General features: G+C 43.3%; 1 pseudogene; it reads right to left on the bottom strand.

Moving 5' to 3' along the window:
* Positions 1 to 949: 949 nt before the first annotated feature.
* On the bottom strand, positions 950 to 2,981 carry LOC124075836 (profilin-2-like; annotated as a pseudogene).
* Between the last annotated feature and the right edge of the window lie 14,934 nt (positions 2,982 to 17,915).

Genomic DNA, 17,915 nt, shown 5'->3' with positions numbered 1-17,915 from the left:
GGTCACAGGCCCGCCTACCTTGCAGGAGTGATTGGAAGCTCTGTCCCACCGCGGGCCACTGGGCCTTTTCTGTCGGTGGTCACCTGGCAGGCGCGGGGGGTAGGGGGTGGCTCTGCCCCTCAGCAGGCCGCTGGGCCTGCTCTGTGCGTGGTCACAGTTCCCTCTACCTTGCCGGTGCAGGGGGAGGGGGCGGCTCTGCCTCTCAGCAGGTCGCTGCTCCTCTTCTGCCGGTGGGTCGCAGGCCCGCCTACCTTGCAGGAGTGATTGGAAGCTCTTGCCTGAGAATTTACAGTCCCAAGAGGCCTATGGTAGGAGATGCCTCTGAAAATGGAGCTCCTTGCAATCCTCTTGGTGGCCCCCTGACCTCGATACTGGAAATTCTTGATGGTATTTCTTTTCTTTGAGCATGAACTTTTCTTTTGAGCATTTTTTTTCTGACAATGTACCAAGCTTATCAGCATCTCTAGTCTTCTCCAAAATGAAGCAAAAACCCAAGTGTACTTACCCATTAAGTGTTTGCTGCTACCCTCCCTTGTTCATTTAGTCATTTAACAAGTATTTATTGAACACCTCCAAGGTGACAGGTGCTAAGGCTAGGGTCGAGGTAGCTCAGGGAGCAAAGGAAAATCCTGTGTGAGGGCACGTCTATTCCATGGGGAACTGAGGAAGCCAAGCCTACATCTTCTTGTTATTGTCCAGAGCTTCATGTTAAAAATAAAATAAAATAAAATGCACTCATTTATTTTTCATCTCTTAAAATCAGTAATTAATTAAATTTACCCATTTGCCCTTTTCATTTCTGTCTTTGTTGCTGTTTCTTGAGTCCGTTTGTTATGTTGCCTGGATTTGTTGTTCTTCTTGCTTGGTGGCTCTTCTGTAAGGTTTTAAGGGTCAACTCAACTGGTCTTGGATGTCTCCAAGGATCATCTGTGTACCCCTCTTTTTGTTTTTTGTTTTTTTTTTTTTTGGTTGGAATAAATTTATTTCATCTGTCTGTAAACAAGGTGTTTAATAGTTATGGCATTTTTTAAAATGCATATTAAATCAGATGAGTTAGACTGTATCCCAGATGTAACAAAGTGCAGGGAAAGAAATGGACAAATCAGCAACAAGATTTGTTTTAAATCTGTACATTATCCATAAGGCCCAAACAATAGAAGCAAATACTAGAATGTCCCTAAAGTAGTGCCATTCGAAAGAAACCCTTAATAGGTCAGTTAAAATCCATCTCACAATAGCAACAGTTCATTTTAACAATAGTATAGCACAGAATACATATGAAAAAATTCATCACAAGACAGCCAAGTCCACAATAATGCAACTTCATATAAAAACTCAAGCTGCAAATAAAAATTGGTCCTATGAAGAACAAACTGGACACACTCCAGATGGTTATGTTGGGAGACCTAATGTCCATAATGGCAGCCTTTTACAGTTTTACTAAAACAAGTAGAGCTGGTGTGCAAAGAAAAAGACAGGAACAACAATGTGAGCTATTGCGGTGATGGAATGTCCCTGGGGGTGCGTCAGTGTGGTTACTGTGAGGTCGTGGGAGGAGTGCCTTTTGCTCTTGTTTTGCAGTTGCACTCTGCACATGTCCTGCAGACAACTGTGAAGAGATCTGTCTACTCAAGTGCAACCACAATACTAAAAGCAAACTATTGCAGCTCTCAACAGCTCGTCAACAAAGGGGATATTAATTGGTTAAATAAACCAGGCACTGCATAAAAGAGGATGGAAGCAAACCAAATCCCTTATGTGCAAAGGGAGGGCAAGAGAAAAGAGGAGTGAAGGAGAGATGCATGCACTTTCTCCTCCCAACCATGCGCTACAAAAGGAAGACTAAGTGAGCCAAGTAAAGCTCAAAGTGCTGAAAAGACATCGATCAAATTAGAGATTGTACAACCGGCACCTTGCTTAATATTAACTTATTTTAGTAATCAATATCCCATTAATTGCTAAGACAAAGTGATGCCCAACTTGGCATGCCCCTCCCCCCAATTTCAAGGTATCATGCAAATCATTATTGTGCTGCAATTATGTTGCCAGTAGGGGTTGGTTACATACAGTGGTTAACAGACAAATGATCATTGGGCAAATAGGAACCATGACATTAGAAAGTAGGTAAAGAAAACTAGCTACCATCTATCTAGTCTGGTAGCAGATGACCACAATTGGGGTGGCAATGCAGACAGCTGCTAGGTAGATGGGGAGAGGCTGCTTACACATCAGACCTCCTCAGGTAGAAAGCGAGCTCATAGGCTTTCTTGTTAAGTGTGCCTCCGTGGACACCTTCCTTTCCCATGACTATAACCAAGGCTGGAGTACACAGGGAAACAAAACAAAAGTGAACAGCATTACTTAAGGAGGGGCGGGCAGAAAGAAAGACACCTTTCCCCACCAACAGAGGGATACACAGGAGACACAGGTTCATACCCCATCACCCTGCATTGCTAATAAAATTTCCAGAATTAAGACTTAAGCTTACCTCTAGGAAAGTTTAAGAGCAATTTCCCCTAATACTTAACAGTCTGCCTAGCAGCTAGAACCCAGAGTCTCTCAAGTATTTTGCCATTGAGTATGCCTTCTTATTCAATCCGCCTCCATGGACCCCTTCTTTTCCCATTCCAAAGACCAAGACTCTACCGGCTCTGCCGACAGCGACATTGTATGTTGGCTCGCCACCTTGACTCTTTGTCCGGATGTCCATTGTGCAGTCGCCATCGACATATAGACTATCTCTGATCACTGAACACTTCTTTGCACCAAGAGTCAAACCGTTGGTAAAGAAGCCTTCCCGGTCTTTTCCTACAATCATATCTATTTCTACTGGCGTGATGCTCTGGAAGACGCCCCCGGCCGTGGCCGCCCAGACGTATTTGGCGTCGCAGTAGCGACAATGGCGGCCTCCTGGCAGCAGCCATCGCACATCAGGTTGTCCACGTAGCTCTGCCACCCGGCCATCTTCAGCCCTTCGCACTGCAGCGGGCTGTACCCCTCTTTTTGGATGATAGTAAAGTTGGGGAGAATTCTGGCTCTACAGGTATTTTTCCAGAACTTTGAAGATTTGGCTTCAACAGCTGTTGGTAAGAAGTCTATTTTCTATCTAAATGTTCCTTTGTTGGTTAGGTTACAGGTCACTCTCTCTGATACCTCCGAAGATTTTCTGTTTAGCCTCAAGGTTCTTGACTTTCGATAACTTGTGTCTAATACGGATTTAATTTACTTATCTTTCTCAGTACCAAGACAATGTCTTTAATATGAGGCCTCATGGCTTCATTCAATTCCAGAATAGTCTTACCTATAAGATCTTCAAGTAAGGCTTCTCTGACGTTTCCTCCTTTGTACTTCCTTGAATTTCTACTGTTGCATCTTGGAGCTTTTGAGTCTGTCTGTCTGTCTCTCTTTCTCGTTCCAAGTCTCTCAGCTTCTGTGGCCCCTCAATTCGCTTGCCATTTCTTCTCCTGTTTCCAGAATTTATCCTGTCCATCGAGTTTCCGATTATAACGACTGTGCTTTTGATTTCTAAGGGTTCCAGTTGCTTATTTATCATATACTCCATTCTTCATTCACTTATGTTGCTTATGTTGCCGCATGACATTTTGTTCATTTTTATATATGATTTTTCCTTCTTTGGCCCTTAATGAGTCTAAATGTAGTTACTTAAAAATCCTTTTACTTTGTTATATTATCTAATTCCAAAAGGAATCAATTCATTAAATTGCTCTCCCTGATATTGATTTTCCTACCCAGAGTTCAAATTGCAAATTTGCGCCTCTAGGCTCATCTTGTGTGGGAAGTCAGTCTCTCTGTGCTTTGCTCCACTGACACTCCACATCTCTCCAGCAAACAGTCTGGAACCAGCTCTTATAAAAACCTCAGAGAAGCCAGATGTGGTTGCACACGCCTATAATCCCAGAAGCTCAGAAAACTGAGGCAGGAGGATCGCAAGTTTAAAGCTAGCCTCAGCAAAAGTGAGATGCTAAGCAACTCAGTGAGACCCTGTCTCTTCATAAAATACAAAAAGGGCTGGAGGTGTGACTCAGTGGTTGAGTGCCCCTGAGTTCATTCAATCCCTGGTACCAATAAATAAATAAATGAAACACCTGAGAGATATTGCAGAAACCACCGTGGAAGCAGGCAGCAACTTCACTCAGGTCTTGCTTGAAAGGATGGGCCCATGTGCTCTAATCCTGCTCCTTGGGTGTGCAGCTATGTGAAAAACAAAACCCGATCAGCTAGTGCTGCAATTTTTCCCAGCTCTTTTTTTAACATGGAGAAAGCCACACCCAACTGGGCTTAGACAGAGATGCTGCTTCCCTTTCCTACATTCTGAATCCCTGTGGTTCCCCAGAAACCGTACCCAAGATCCATCCTGCCTGCTATGACTAAGAACCCCTCAGGCCAGCATCTGAGAGTGTTCGGTGCAGAGGTGGTGCTAACAAGGGGAATGACTTCAAATATGAACTGTCAGTGCCACTATAGTCCAAGTGTCACCTTATTTTGGCAGATTCTTTCCCAACACTCAGGTTGATAGAGGAATAGTTCATAGCACTTCACACTGGACCAGGGCTCCCCAGGCCTCCATCAAAATATACCCTTTCTAGATAGGCACACTTGTAATCCCAGCACTGAGGAGGCTGAGGCAGGAGGATCATGAGTTCAAAGCTAGCCTCAGCAATTTGGCAAGACCCTATGCAACTCAGTCTCAAAATTTTATATATATGCTGGGGATGTGGCTCAGTGGTTAAGGCCGCTGGGTCCAATCCCTTAGTCTTCTCAGTGCAACAGTTAACCGACTCCCCTAATCCTACCCCTATTGCAGCTGGGGGAGATTACACTTTAGAGGGGGTAGACACAGGTGCAATTTTTATGTTTGTAGTTGGCATTCCAAGATGAAGGAAATCATTTTTAAAGGCCAACTCCATCGTCAACGAGACAGAGAGTTGCTGCTGGCTTCAGTGTTGTAGACCACAGATATTTGAACTTGCATTTTATCTTCTTGCAGAGTTTCATATCGTATTTGATTTCAGTTACTTAAATATTCCACAGCTAAAAACTTTGGGGGAACTAAAGGATTATATTCATGAATTAATGTCTTAGACATTTTAGTAAGGATATTTGTGGGTCTTAACCCTTTTGATCTTCATGAAAGTCATTGCTCCCCCCTCAGCAAGTGAGTCTATCTCAGTTCCCATGTTTCAGTTTCACCTGTGGCCGAGATCAGGAGCTGGTCTTTCTGAGTGCTGACCCTTAATTAATTCACAGGCTCACAGGAAAAGCCATCAAAAAGCCCTTTGTACTAGGCCATAAAAATAGGACCTGATGACCAGCGGATGGATTTTTAAATTTAATCGGTAGTATTTATTATTGTGCTCATCAGTGGCCTTACCTCCAACAAATTAACATCATGTGTACACGTCACAGACTTCACCCAATAGTTGGCAAAGGACAAGGTTTGACCCAACACAGTCAACCAAGGGCTCTGGGGTCGAATAGGAAGTCATATTAACCCTGGTGTTCTTTGCCATTCATGTTTTTTTTCATGAGAACTTTTAATAAATCAGTACAAAATGTACAGGTTTGCATTTCATCTCCCTTCATTTTTCTTCTTTTGCATATATCAGCCAGAAGCAGGTGGCAGAGAAATTCAAATATCTGAACCATTTATTTACAGATTGGGTGATTAATTCCTAAATGTTCTCCTTACCTGTCTTTTTGCAGAATTAAAAAATACAGATGGGGCCAGTGTTTCTGAAGGATAATAATATAAGGAAATTATAAGTGTTATGCTATCATAATGAAAGAATTCTGAAATAGCCAACTGAGACCTAAGACACTTTTGCACATTCCAAGGAACAATGGTAACTGATTTTCATACAGACTTTAACTATGTGATCATAATTCACCATTTACAGCTAGCTATGCTCTGACCTCTAAATTTTTTTTATTAATGTTCCATTTTTCTTCTGGTATAGAAACACCAATTGTCATTCTTAACATTGTGCTTTATTTAGGGCTGTAAGGAATAATTTCCTCATGGTTAGAGATGCATATAGCCCAGCCTTCCTCAAAGGGTCACCAATGCCCTCTTTAATCCTTTTTCTGGGGAGCAGGTTCCATGCAGGGAAGGTGGGAAGGCAAGAGACTGGAAACTGGGCAGCTAAGAGAGGCCGAGTTTGAGGGGGAAATGAATCCCCTTAGTAGTGGTGGCTGTCATGGAGGGTTTGCAGAATGGGCTCCTGCTTAACAGTTCCTGCCAAATGACACCCCTGCTTCCTGATGCTGGCGCTGTGGAAATAGGGAGTGCAAGATTGAGCAAATTATTTCACTCACGCTCGCTCCACAAATCTAATTAATGAGGACTCACTCTCAGCTGCAGACTCTCCTGGAAACACTCAGGGTTGGAACTGGCAGGTGGTGGAAGGCCAGCAGCCTGTGTGTACCAGTAAAAGCAGGTCAGCTGAGTGCAGGGGTGTCCTTAGGTGGGTGTCACAGCAGCAGGGCATGCACAGGAGAGAGGCTGTCCTCCAGGTCTCCGTGAGGGTGTGGTGATTTTCTGTGAGTGTCTCCTGGCCCTGTTGCCATGATGGAGTCAAACCAATAGCCACATCCACCCCCAAGCAAGGATCCCAGGTTCCTCTCATTCATGGCACCTGAATCATCTACGAAGCCATCTAACCCAATAGGTTCAAATTTAAGCCCCCAAACTTCAGAATAAGGGGAAAAGATAACAGTGTCTAGGGCTTTGTTCTTCCAAGTGGTCCAGCAGCCAGCAGCCTCAAGATCACCTGGGAGGATGTTCAAAATCACAGAATCTCAGACGCTACCCCAGACCTTCTGAATCAGATCTTAACAAGATCCCCGGATGATTCCTATGCACAGTGAAATTTTGAGAAGCACTGATTTGGGAGCATTTATGTGTGGGAAGCAAAGTGCTAACCTCTCTACCTGCTGTAGATGGAATGTCTGTGTCCCTCTAAATTCATACGTTGAAACCTAAACCTCAAGGTGAAATGTTAGGAGGTGGGGCTTTGGGAGGTGATTAGGTAATGAGGCAGAGCCGTCATTAATGGGATTACTATCCTTATAAAAAGGGCTCTAGTGGGCTCCCTAGCCCTTCCACCAGGTGAAGAGGGCACGGTGAGAAGATGGCGGTCCATGGACCAGGAAGAGGCCCTCATCAGACACAGCCTCTGCTGACACCTTGACTTTGGACTTCCTAACCTCCAGAACAGTGAGAACCTGATTTCTGTTGTTTATAAGCTACTCCGTCTGCCGTACTTTGTCATAGCAGTCCGACTGCACTAATGCTTAATGGAGACGGCATCTCCCACCCAGGGGTAAGAAAGCTGCTCTTCTGTTAGTGATGCTCAACCACGGTGGCCTATTAGAGTTCCCTGGTATTTTAGGAAAAAAAAATGCCATGTTCAAAGTGCCCAGGTGACTCCAATGGGAAAGCCAGGGCTGAAAACCACTGGTGACTGGACACTTAGAAAATGAAGTCCCTGCTGGAAAACCCCAGGCCTCCTCTAGCTGCTTCCTGGCCATTTCTAGTCTCTTCCCTTCTCTCCCAAACTCCTCACCTGGCAAAAGCTGGAACTGGTGAGAGGTGAGGGAGGAGTCCCTGGCTCTCTGTGTAATGGAAGCTCCCAGAGTTTGAGTCCTAGCAGGGGACGCCCTGTCTGGTCTTCAGTGGCTGCAGGGGTGGCCGCAGGTGGGAGGCATTTCTGATGGGAAAGCTATCACACAGACATGGCCTGGCTCTTCCCTGCCGGAGCTGGACCTGGGTGGTTGAACTTATAGTCAAGAAGAATTAGAGGCTGACTGGATCCACTCCCAGACAATTTGTTACTTTTTTTCTTTAGATATTTGGTTTTCAAATTTCCTCTTAAAACCCTTAATCACCGTTTTACATCTTACCTGTCAGAGTCCCTCCTGTGATTTCTCATTTGTCTAAGTTTCTATCAGTCTCCTGAATGATAAAAATGTTATTTTTTTATGTAACCAATTTGGACCAAAATTGTAAACTAAGCAATGCATCAAAAACAACGTACCTGCACATATATGGGGTGTGAGCCGGTGAGAGCAGGTGCACATGTGTGCATACACGATGGCAGAGGGGTGGGAAGAATGTGTTGACATAAGTCATTTTCCAGAGGCCATAGGAAGCAGAGCTTGCAGGTGTGTATGATTGTGCATGGCATTGTCACCTAGCTAGACACTGTCCCCACCGTTCAATGAGAGCAAATGTGTGACTCCATAGGCATGGAGAGGTAGTGCTCCACACCCCAAACTTCCCTGCCTCCCCTATCAAGGTATCCGCAGTGACCCCATTTATATGATACTCGCATGGAGATTGGGGGAGTTCCCCTTACAAGTTTCCCACTGAAATGTAAATCCGATGTAAATGCCACTGTGGAGTAGATATTAAGCCCTGATAAATGGCTATTTTTGGCTTATTAGGAGCTCTGCTCTTAAGACATGAGACTACTCAGAAGGAGCAACCCCAAGCCACCTGGGAGGACCAATAGGCATGGAGGAGAGGGTGCCCAAGGAGGTTTCTATTTTGTTATTTTGCTTCATCTCTTTCTAGGGCTGACCCTGAATCAATCCCCACAATCTTAGCAGAGAGGACAAGCAACTGAACTGTCAGGAATAAATGGCAGGTGCATCCAGGACACAGGCAGAGCCGGAAGAGTGTGTTATGTTGCACCCTTGGAAGGCTCTGGGCCCTGCCTTCTGTGTGCAGAACACCAGGCAAAGGCTCCTGTCACCACCCATGTCCTTCTACTTCAAGCTTAGCCCTCGAGGCCGGCTGTGGCTGCCATTGAGACTCAACAGTGTCCATGCCCATATGGCTTAATTAACAGGACTGAGAAAGGCCACTCTTTCCACATAGCTGAGTTGGTTCTGGAGTGCTTCTTGGAAGAGAGAGGGTAGAGGCAGCTCTGAGCTGGAGGAATCTCCAAGACTCCGGAAGAGCAATGATATAGGCTCTGCAGACCCACGTGTGCCCATGGATCATCTTCCCTTAACAGTCTGATCATCTAGGAACCCTTGGATGCAGCTCTCAGAGACCTCCAGAGGATCCTGGGAAGTTTGTTTCAAACTGATGCAACCCTCAAAATATTAGAGTTGGAGATTAGTAACTTAAAGTGGCATGAAGATAAGGTGTTGGAAGAATGAAAGCATCCTGGCATGAAAATCAGTTTCAAAGAGATGGCATTCATGAGCCGTAAGCAAGGGAACTCCTTCACAAGGTCAGAGGGAGAGGAGAGGGGAGCCTTGGTCTTGCATGGGCCCAGGCTGGGGGGGGGGGGCCTGTCTCTTCTAGGTAAAAGCTTGCTCAAAAGCAGCTGCTGAGTTGGTTGCTGAGAATTCTGATCATATGAGAAAGGACTTGAGCTGCTTCCAAGGGTTGGGGGTCCTCTGGGACACAAAGAAAGACTCAGCCCTGTGACCTTAGCAGCTAATGGCTGAGCTAGAAAAAGAAAGCCACTGAAAAGGAAATCAGGTATACTGATACATTTAAACTGCTCAAAAGATAACAGAATGAAAAGCAGTTTATCTGATGTATGTGCTTGAACCTTAATACACACACACACACTAACACACAAATGTCACCTTGCATCTTCATATCAGGGGGCGGGTGTACCACATGTGCTTCATTTCTGGAACCTACTCTGTCTTCCTATGACTTGATTATGAGTCCTGGTGGGAGGTAGAGTCATTTTCCCATTGTAGAAGCTGAAAACATGAGATATTTTCTTCTTGGCCTCCCTTTCCATAAGGCAAAAACATGATTTCAGTTCATCAAAGGTAATCTATCTGGAATGGTTACCTCTGGAGAAGCAGAGACAGACAGATGTGGCCAAGGGAATTACATCTAGTCTCTAGAGTCAGCCAGGCCTCTGGCAGCATCCATGGGCGGGGGCCAGGGTTAGGAATGAGAGCATCATAGTTGTGTGATGCAGGGAAACACATTATATTCACAGGACTATCTCCCTGTAGCCTGATTTTTTTTTAAAGTTTTTAAAATTGAACCTCCCTCAGTTCTACTATTTTTTTTTTTGAGCCTAAATCTCCAACATCCACAGAAAATTGATGAGTTACCCAACAACCCTCCTGAAAATTGCTTTTCTGGATGAATGAGAATCAGTTTTGTTATTTACAACTTAGAATGGACAGATATATCTAAAAGTGAAAAATAAAATAACTGAAGTAAAAACCACATGGGATAAGATTACCAGAAGATTACACCCTGCGGAGGAAAAGACAAATAATCTTAGAAATATAGTAATACAAATCATTCAAAATGAAACACAGAAAAAGAAGATTTAACCAACAAAAACACCCAAAGCATCTGTGACATTTAATATATGTGCAATTGGAGTCCCAGAAAGAGAAGACAAGGGACAGAAAAAATAATGGCCAAAGGGGGTCCAAATTTTATTAAAACAATAAACTTGCAAGTCCAAGAAGCTAAATAAACCCCAAAGGAATAAATGGACAGAAACCCGTGTCAGAGAGCATCCTATTCAAATTGCTGAATGGCAGCAATAAACAGAAATGCAGCTGGAGTGGGAGGGAAAGTCTCACATTCGCAGAAGAGTAAATTCTATGTTAGAAAGGATGCAAGCCGTCAGATAATGGAAATCCATCTTTAAAGAGTCCAAAGAAAACAAAGCTCTCAACCTCAGTTTCTTTACCCATAGGATACCCTTCAAAAGCCAAGGCAAATGGAGACTTTTTTCAGACAAATAATAGCTGAGAGAATTCACGGTCAGCGACCTGCACTACAAAAAAAAAATTTTCAGGCACAAAAATATTTATATTCATTCATTTTGATGGATGCATCTAGTTTTATGGCTTTAAAGAGCATCATTGACAACTCCTACATTCACATCTCCAGCCCCAGACTCGTCCCTGAACTCCTGCCTGGTACGCACAACTGCCTCCTCAATATCTGAGCGTGAGTGTCTAATGACACCACAGACTATGTGTCCCACGCTGATTTGCTCCCAGTCTTCACCATCAGGGTAAATGACAACATTATCCTTCGTATTTCTCATTCCTAAAACCCTTCAAGGTCAACTCTGAATCTGACCATTTATCTTTACCCCTATTGCTATTCCCTGGTTTAAGCCGCCATCTCTCCTTACCTAAATTATTGCAATGGTCTCCTAACTCTTCCCATTTTCTGACTTCTCTTCTCTGGAAGTCTTTTTATAACACTCCCTCCTTGCTCAAAGCTTTCTAAATTCTTCCAATCTCATAACAGCAGCTGAATGACGAAGAAACTAAGTGGACAGTGAATCCCACTCTTATGCATAATCCTTTACAATGACCTTCAAGGTCATGACCTTGTCTCTGCCTGGATTGCATCTCCTCCTCAGCAGCTCTGTGGTCCCTCAAGTCTAACCACACTGACCTTTGCTGTTCCTCCAACTTACCAGGGCCTTTGCACTTGCTGTCCTTCTGCCTGGGAATCCTCCCCACTCTGATAGCCTACCTTGCTCCCCTACCTCCTAAAGCTCTTTGCTCAAATTCTTCCTTTTCAGGGGGCTGGGGATGTGGCTCAAGCGGTAGCGCGCTCGACCGGCATGCGTGAGGCCCGGGTTCGATCCTCAGCACCACATACCAACAAAGATGTTGTGTCCGCCTAGAATTGAAAAAAAAAAAAATTCTTCCTTTTCAGAAAGGCTTTCTCTGTCCATAATTTTTAACATTCCAGTCCCCACAGGACTTCCTTCTTCCTCCTCTGCTTTATTTTTTCTCCATAATACTCAATGCTATCTGAAATTCCACATATTTTGCTTATTTTTCTTCCTCCCTTAAATTTTCTAATAATGTAAGTTCCATGGACGCAGGATGTTTCTCTTTCTTGTTCACGGATCTGTTCCCAGGACATAGATCAGGGATTGGCACCCATCAAATGCTCAATGAATATTTATTGAATGAAGACATAGAACAATTGAGCTGGGAAAAACTTTAGACATCACCCATTTGGTCTCTGCTAGTCCTCAGATGACAGGAGACACCAACACATATAAGGACCACTTCTTTCATTTTGCATTTTTTTTCCTGCATGAGCATCCTGGGATCTCCTACGTTGCCAAAATATTTGGGACCTGGACCTAAGAATCTACATTTTCTTGTGTCATTTATTTTCATGAATAAAATAATGAGAGCCCTTGCTCTGTGCTCTCTAGTTGAATTCAACAGCAGAAACACATGCATGCAAAGTTTACCTGAAAGAAAAACCTCAGCCAGTGACTGCAAGTAATGTTCCTGGGCCAGTAATGATAGTTGTCATCATGGTACATCTCTCGAGAAACTCAAAGTGGGAAGATTCATCTTTTTGGAATGTTCCCCAAATGCTGAATGCCTTTGTGCACAGTGAAAAAGTCAGTATGCCAAGAGCATCAACAGTCTGTGAGTGTGTTTGTTTAGTGATACAAATGCATTGTCAGGTGAGTCTTTGTTTAGAAAGTGGTGGGATGTGGATGTGGGGCTCTAGCCAAGGCTGGATTACTAGCTTTAATGCCTTGCATATATAACACCCAATAAAACGTTAACATTGATCAACATCCAGCAACATTCACTCTTCACCCCACTACAATATGCCTTCTGCCCCTGGCACTCAAAAAAAAAAAAAAAAAAAAAAACACCCAACTCTCATTCTGGTCTCTGGTAGGAACCAAGCAAAGGTCCTTCTCTTTAACTTGACTTGCTTGCTGCGTATGACAGCATGGGACTTTCTTTCTGACCTCCACATCAATTTTCTGTTTTAGCTTCTTCCTGCCACTCCAACCACTCCTTGTCATGCTTTGTGAACTTCTCCACTTACTCTTTCAGTGTTGATGCTACCCAGGGTTCTGTCTTCTTTGTTTCTGGGAAATAGTAAGCTGTGTGGACAGCCCCAGTTTATTACCCCATTCAAATACCTGGTGTTCTGGGTGGTTCCACTCACTGAATATAGCAGTTTACCACATCAGAATGCATTTGGGAGGTGAGAAGTCACAATGTGCTCAACACCAGGGATCCACAACTCCCTGGGAGTTCACCACTTCTTTGGACCCTGTAAGGACCCTCTTGTCTAAATATTCCAGCTCTAGACTCTCAGTCTGAGGGAAAGTGTAGAAACATCTCCCTGTGAGCAGAATATGGTAGGAAAGACCCTCTGTGAAGCAATGGATTCAAGAATAAAACTTTGAGGATAAAATTGAAAACCACAGAGGACATTTTCCATGGAATCAACTTATGCCACTTAATTGTACTTTAATTTTTTATTGGTACACTATGATCATGCCTAATAGTGGGATTTATTGTCCACTTAGTTTCTTTATCATCAACTTTACTTCTGGCACCTTCTAACACAGCAGGCTCCCTCCCTCCTGATGGCCAGAGAGCAAAGGACAAGCAAGTACTTAGTAAGCTACTGCCTTCTACAGTCCTTCAAAGGAACTCTTTTATGGACCACCTTTTTATTTATAAATGCTTCACAGTGGTTTATTCATTTAGTCACTAAATATTAGAAAGTAGAAAACATAACATTTAAAGCATAAGAATGTGAAAAATGATCTCTTAATGCTGTGTTTCCTCTTTGTTTTCCATGTTGATTGAAAAGGCATCAGGCCTGCACACAATGCGTGACGTACATCCATAGGCAGAGCTGGGCCCTGGCAGGGACTGAAGCATCTGATCTTAAAAATAGTTAAATTTGAGAGTGAATCACCAGGCTCACTTTGGGTCTTTTAATCCACTATTGAGCTCTGAGCAACTGTTCCCTGTGCCACCAGGTAGGAGCTCTAAATGTCAGGCTGATCCTGCTACAATCTGTTTCTTCCTTAGTGAGAAGTCAGAATCTACCTATCTGCCTGGAAGTCCACTGATCCAATCAGGAGGGCTTGAGAGGGATAACCAAGAGGGAGGGGGAACGTCTACCAGCCACAACAGGTGAACCAGGTGCTGCGGATGAAGCCAGGCGTGCCACAACGAAGCAGAGAAATAACAGAGGAAGCTCCCAGGGATCATCAGGGGAGGAAGAGATTCAGATGTTCCCACATCAGTGCACAAATCAGGAAAGGGAGGTAAAAATCGATGGGAGATTTTAATGAAGGGAAGAATTCTCTCTTACCCATGGGATTGAAGATTGGAACTTACACAGGAATACGGAGGCTGAAAGTTGTATGATTTTTTTTTCCCCCAAATGTGAATACTTAGGGGAAAGTCTGCAGTCTGGTTATCAATAAAGTGATTCTAAAGATTATAAAAGAGAGGCAAAAGACCCAGAATAGACAACATGATATTAAAGGAGAAGAATGAAGTTAGAGGGCGGCTTATCATATCTGACTCAATGCTTACTAGAAAGATACCACGACCAAGAGAGGGAGGCACGGATGAAAGAATAACCAAAGTGATCAATGCAACAGCATAGAGGGCCCAGGACCAGACCCCACGAATACAGCCAATGGGCCTCTGGTGAGGAGCAAAGGCAGCACAATGGGGGAAAGATGGTACTTTCAACAAATGGTGCTGGAACTGCACATCCACCTGCCAAATACACACACACACACAAATACACACACAGGACATCTTCTACAAAAGTTAATTCAGAATGGATCCTGGACCTAAGTGTAAAATGCAAAACTAAAAACTCCTAGGAAATAATGTAAGAGGAAAACCCAAGACCTTGGGCATGGCAATGGCTTTTTAGATAGTACATGAAAGGTGCAATCCATGAAAGAGTTTGTTGATGAGCTGGAGTTGTTAAAATTAATAACTTCTATGTAAAAGACAATGTTGAAAATGAGGAGACTAGCCACAGACTAGGAGAAAATAATTGCCAAGGAGAGAGAGAGAGAGAGAGAGATCTGAGAACTCTTGAAACTCAACAGTAAGAAAGTAACCCAGTAAAAGACCTGAAGAAAATCTTTACCAAAAAATATACAGAGATAAGATAAATATGAAAAGACGTCCAACATCGTGTCATTAAGAATTTACAAATTTAAAACAATGAGATGCCCACTACATAACTACTAGAATGGCTAAAATCCAAAACACTGATAACAACAAATGCTGGTGAGGATGTGGGGCAACTGGAATTCTTATTCTTTGGAAGGCGATGTGATCGCTTCTTACAAAATTAAATGTACTCTTATCATAAGATCCAGAAATCACACTCCTTGATATTTATCCAAATGAGCTGAAAACATGTCTATACAAAAATCTGTACATGAATGTTTACAGCAGCTTTATTCATAATTGCCAAAACTTGGAAGCAACCAAGATGTCCTTTGGTATGTGAATGGATAAACCATGGATATCCAGACAGTGGAATACATTATTCAGCACTAAAAAAATACTGATCAAGCTATGAAAAGACACAAGGGAAACTTAAAAGCACACTGATTCAGAAAAGCCAAACGGAACCTACATACTGAGTAAGAATAGTTAATGGTCAGCAATCAGAAGTGATGGGCCCAGTTGAGGTTTGGTTCAAATGCAGAGACCACACCAGGAAGCTAATGGTAGAAATACTATTGTGCAAGGCAAGATCTATTTCAAATGTAAAAGACCATGGGGTTCCTCTGTGGGAACACTCCAGCCAACTCCTTTGTCCCAGAGAGGCAGAAAAATGGAGGGTGGGAGTGAACCCAGATGGGAGCTTCAGGAAGGATTAAAACTCAAGCTAAAGGACGCAGCCAATACTTTTTCAGTGCCTGTTTAACATAGATTTTGCTCCATGCTCTACTCAAGACCATGTAAGCCCCTAAGCTAGCACACCTAAATGGGTTTTCTGCCCTCTGTCCCCCTCCCGCAACTTGGAAGTTCTCCCTCTTCTCACTTAAGTAAATCCTGTTCCATTTACTCTTCCCTTCCTTTATTGTCCGTGGATTTTATTCTTCAAATTTGCAAGACAAGACCCCAGAAGGAAATTGGTGAAGCAGGGAATCTGATTTCATCTCAAAACTCCAGTTTCAATATGATTGAAATATAACATTCTGGCACACCATGGGTAAGCTAGTCGGTGGTTATCAGGGGTTGGAGGTAGGAAGACATAAACAGGTTGGACACAGGGCATTTTAAAGGCAGCAAAACTACTATAATGGTGGACTCATGCCATTGTACAGACATTTCACCCACAGAATGTGCATTACCAAGAGTGAAGCCTAATATAAACCATGGACTTGGAAAGATACTGATGTCTTGTCAACAGTTGTAACATATGTCTGGGCTGGTGGGATATGTTCATAATGGGAGGTTCTATGCATGTGTGGGGTCAGGTAGCACAGAGGAAAGCTACTCCCTATTCAATTTTTCTATGAACCTAAAGCTGTCCAAACAAATAAAGTCTATAAAAAAATACAAGCAAAATCCTGCAGCATGGAAGAAGCTACACACCTGTAGGAAAATCTTGAAACCTAGAAAGAGTCATATGGCAGAGAGTGTTTGGGTGGTAACTGAAGTGGGAGGAAGGCGGAGGGAATCCTGCAACAGAAGGCCCAGCCTCAGAGAGCATGTGGAGGAAGTGTACTGTTCTGTGCTGGCACAGAACTGGTGCAGAGGCAAGATTCAGTGTAAAAGGGGTTTCTTTTCACTTATATCATCCTAAAACTTCAAGTGGCTAAAAGTAGAAGCTCTGGAAAAAAAATGTCCCTGCAACAGTATAGCAGAATTGAAAATTCAGAGAAAATGTAGGTGGAATTTTTTTTGGCCAAAAACAATAGGAAAGAATGTTCGAGAGAATCTTGAGAAGAAATAGTAAAGCTGTGTTCACATCCAGGCATCCAATAAACTCTTGACTTTCCCTGATGCTAATTCTGGAGATAAGGAAACTGAGCCCAAGTTAGTTTCAGACTACCTAGGTAGTAGGTGAAGGCAGGGCCCTATCTATCATGGGACTTAAAATCCCTCTTCCTCTCCTACCCTATCCACCCTATGCCTTTTATTTGAAATAGAAGAAGCCTGCTGAACCCAAAGAGTGGTGATGGATGAATCTTGGCCCAGAATTTCAGGAAGAGACTAAACTGATTGTCCAGAGCCCTGAGCCAAAGGCTGCTTCAGAAGATATGGTGCTCAAACAGAAACCAGATGACCACTAATAGAGAGGTGAGCATCAGTTTCGAGTAGGAAATGGTGGTGAGAAAGGGAGAGGGTGGCATGTAGACACAGTACGTTTCTGGTTTTTTCCTATCACGCAATCTGAAGATGACGTCATGAAGACGAGAAGGAAGCTATGAACAGCCAAGCATCCTAATCACATTTATTCCCAACTAATTTGTGCAGACGTCTGTTTCTTGCCGGTTCTTCACGATGCCTGCACATTAGCTCCCTAGGGAGTTTCTGGAGAGTGGGAATGCCTGGGATTGCTTCCCTTAACTTAAAGATTCTCATACCTGTTTACTTAGAAAGATCAGACTTCTTCCTCTTCACATCAGGGCTTCATTTGCCTGGCTTTGCTGTGACAGAGATAGCTCCATAATTTTCAGTCATTTATTAGTGTATGCACCATTGTTGGAGTGTGTAGGCATGTACACTCAGAGTTGTGTTTTTGCATAAGATTAACACATTGATTGCCAAAAGGAAAGGGGTAGAAGGGCAGGGCTACAGCCTGTGGGTTAGGAACTCAGAGGTCTTACCACTAACCTCTTAAAAAAATCAAAAGCAAAATCTGAAGCTTATCCCATAGTAGACACATTGTGGTTCTGATGGAAATCTAAATAGATCTTAAACACGGTGTAGTAAATGCCATTTAATTTCTTTATATGCATCCTCTTAGAACACAGTGAGGTCTCTATGGACCGTCCCTAAACCAGATGGTGTCCTGAAATGTGATTTTTATGCTTTTGTCCACTTTTCAGTGGTATCACCTGTTTGGCAGGGGTCCAACAGACAACTCACCATGA

This window comes from Marmota monax, unplaced genomic scaffold (assembly GCF_021218885.2).
Source record: "Marmota monax isolate L192 unplaced genomic scaffold, Marmota_monax_Labrador192_F-V1.1 WCK01_AAM20220418_F8-fsc00088, whole genome shotgun sequence".
In the NCBI taxonomy this organism is placed as follows: Eukaryota; Metazoa; Chordata; class Mammalia; order Rodentia; family Sciuridae; genus Marmota; species Marmota monax.
Note: the sequence above shows the minus strand (reverse complement) of the source record. Positions and strands in the feature narration are given on the sequence as shown.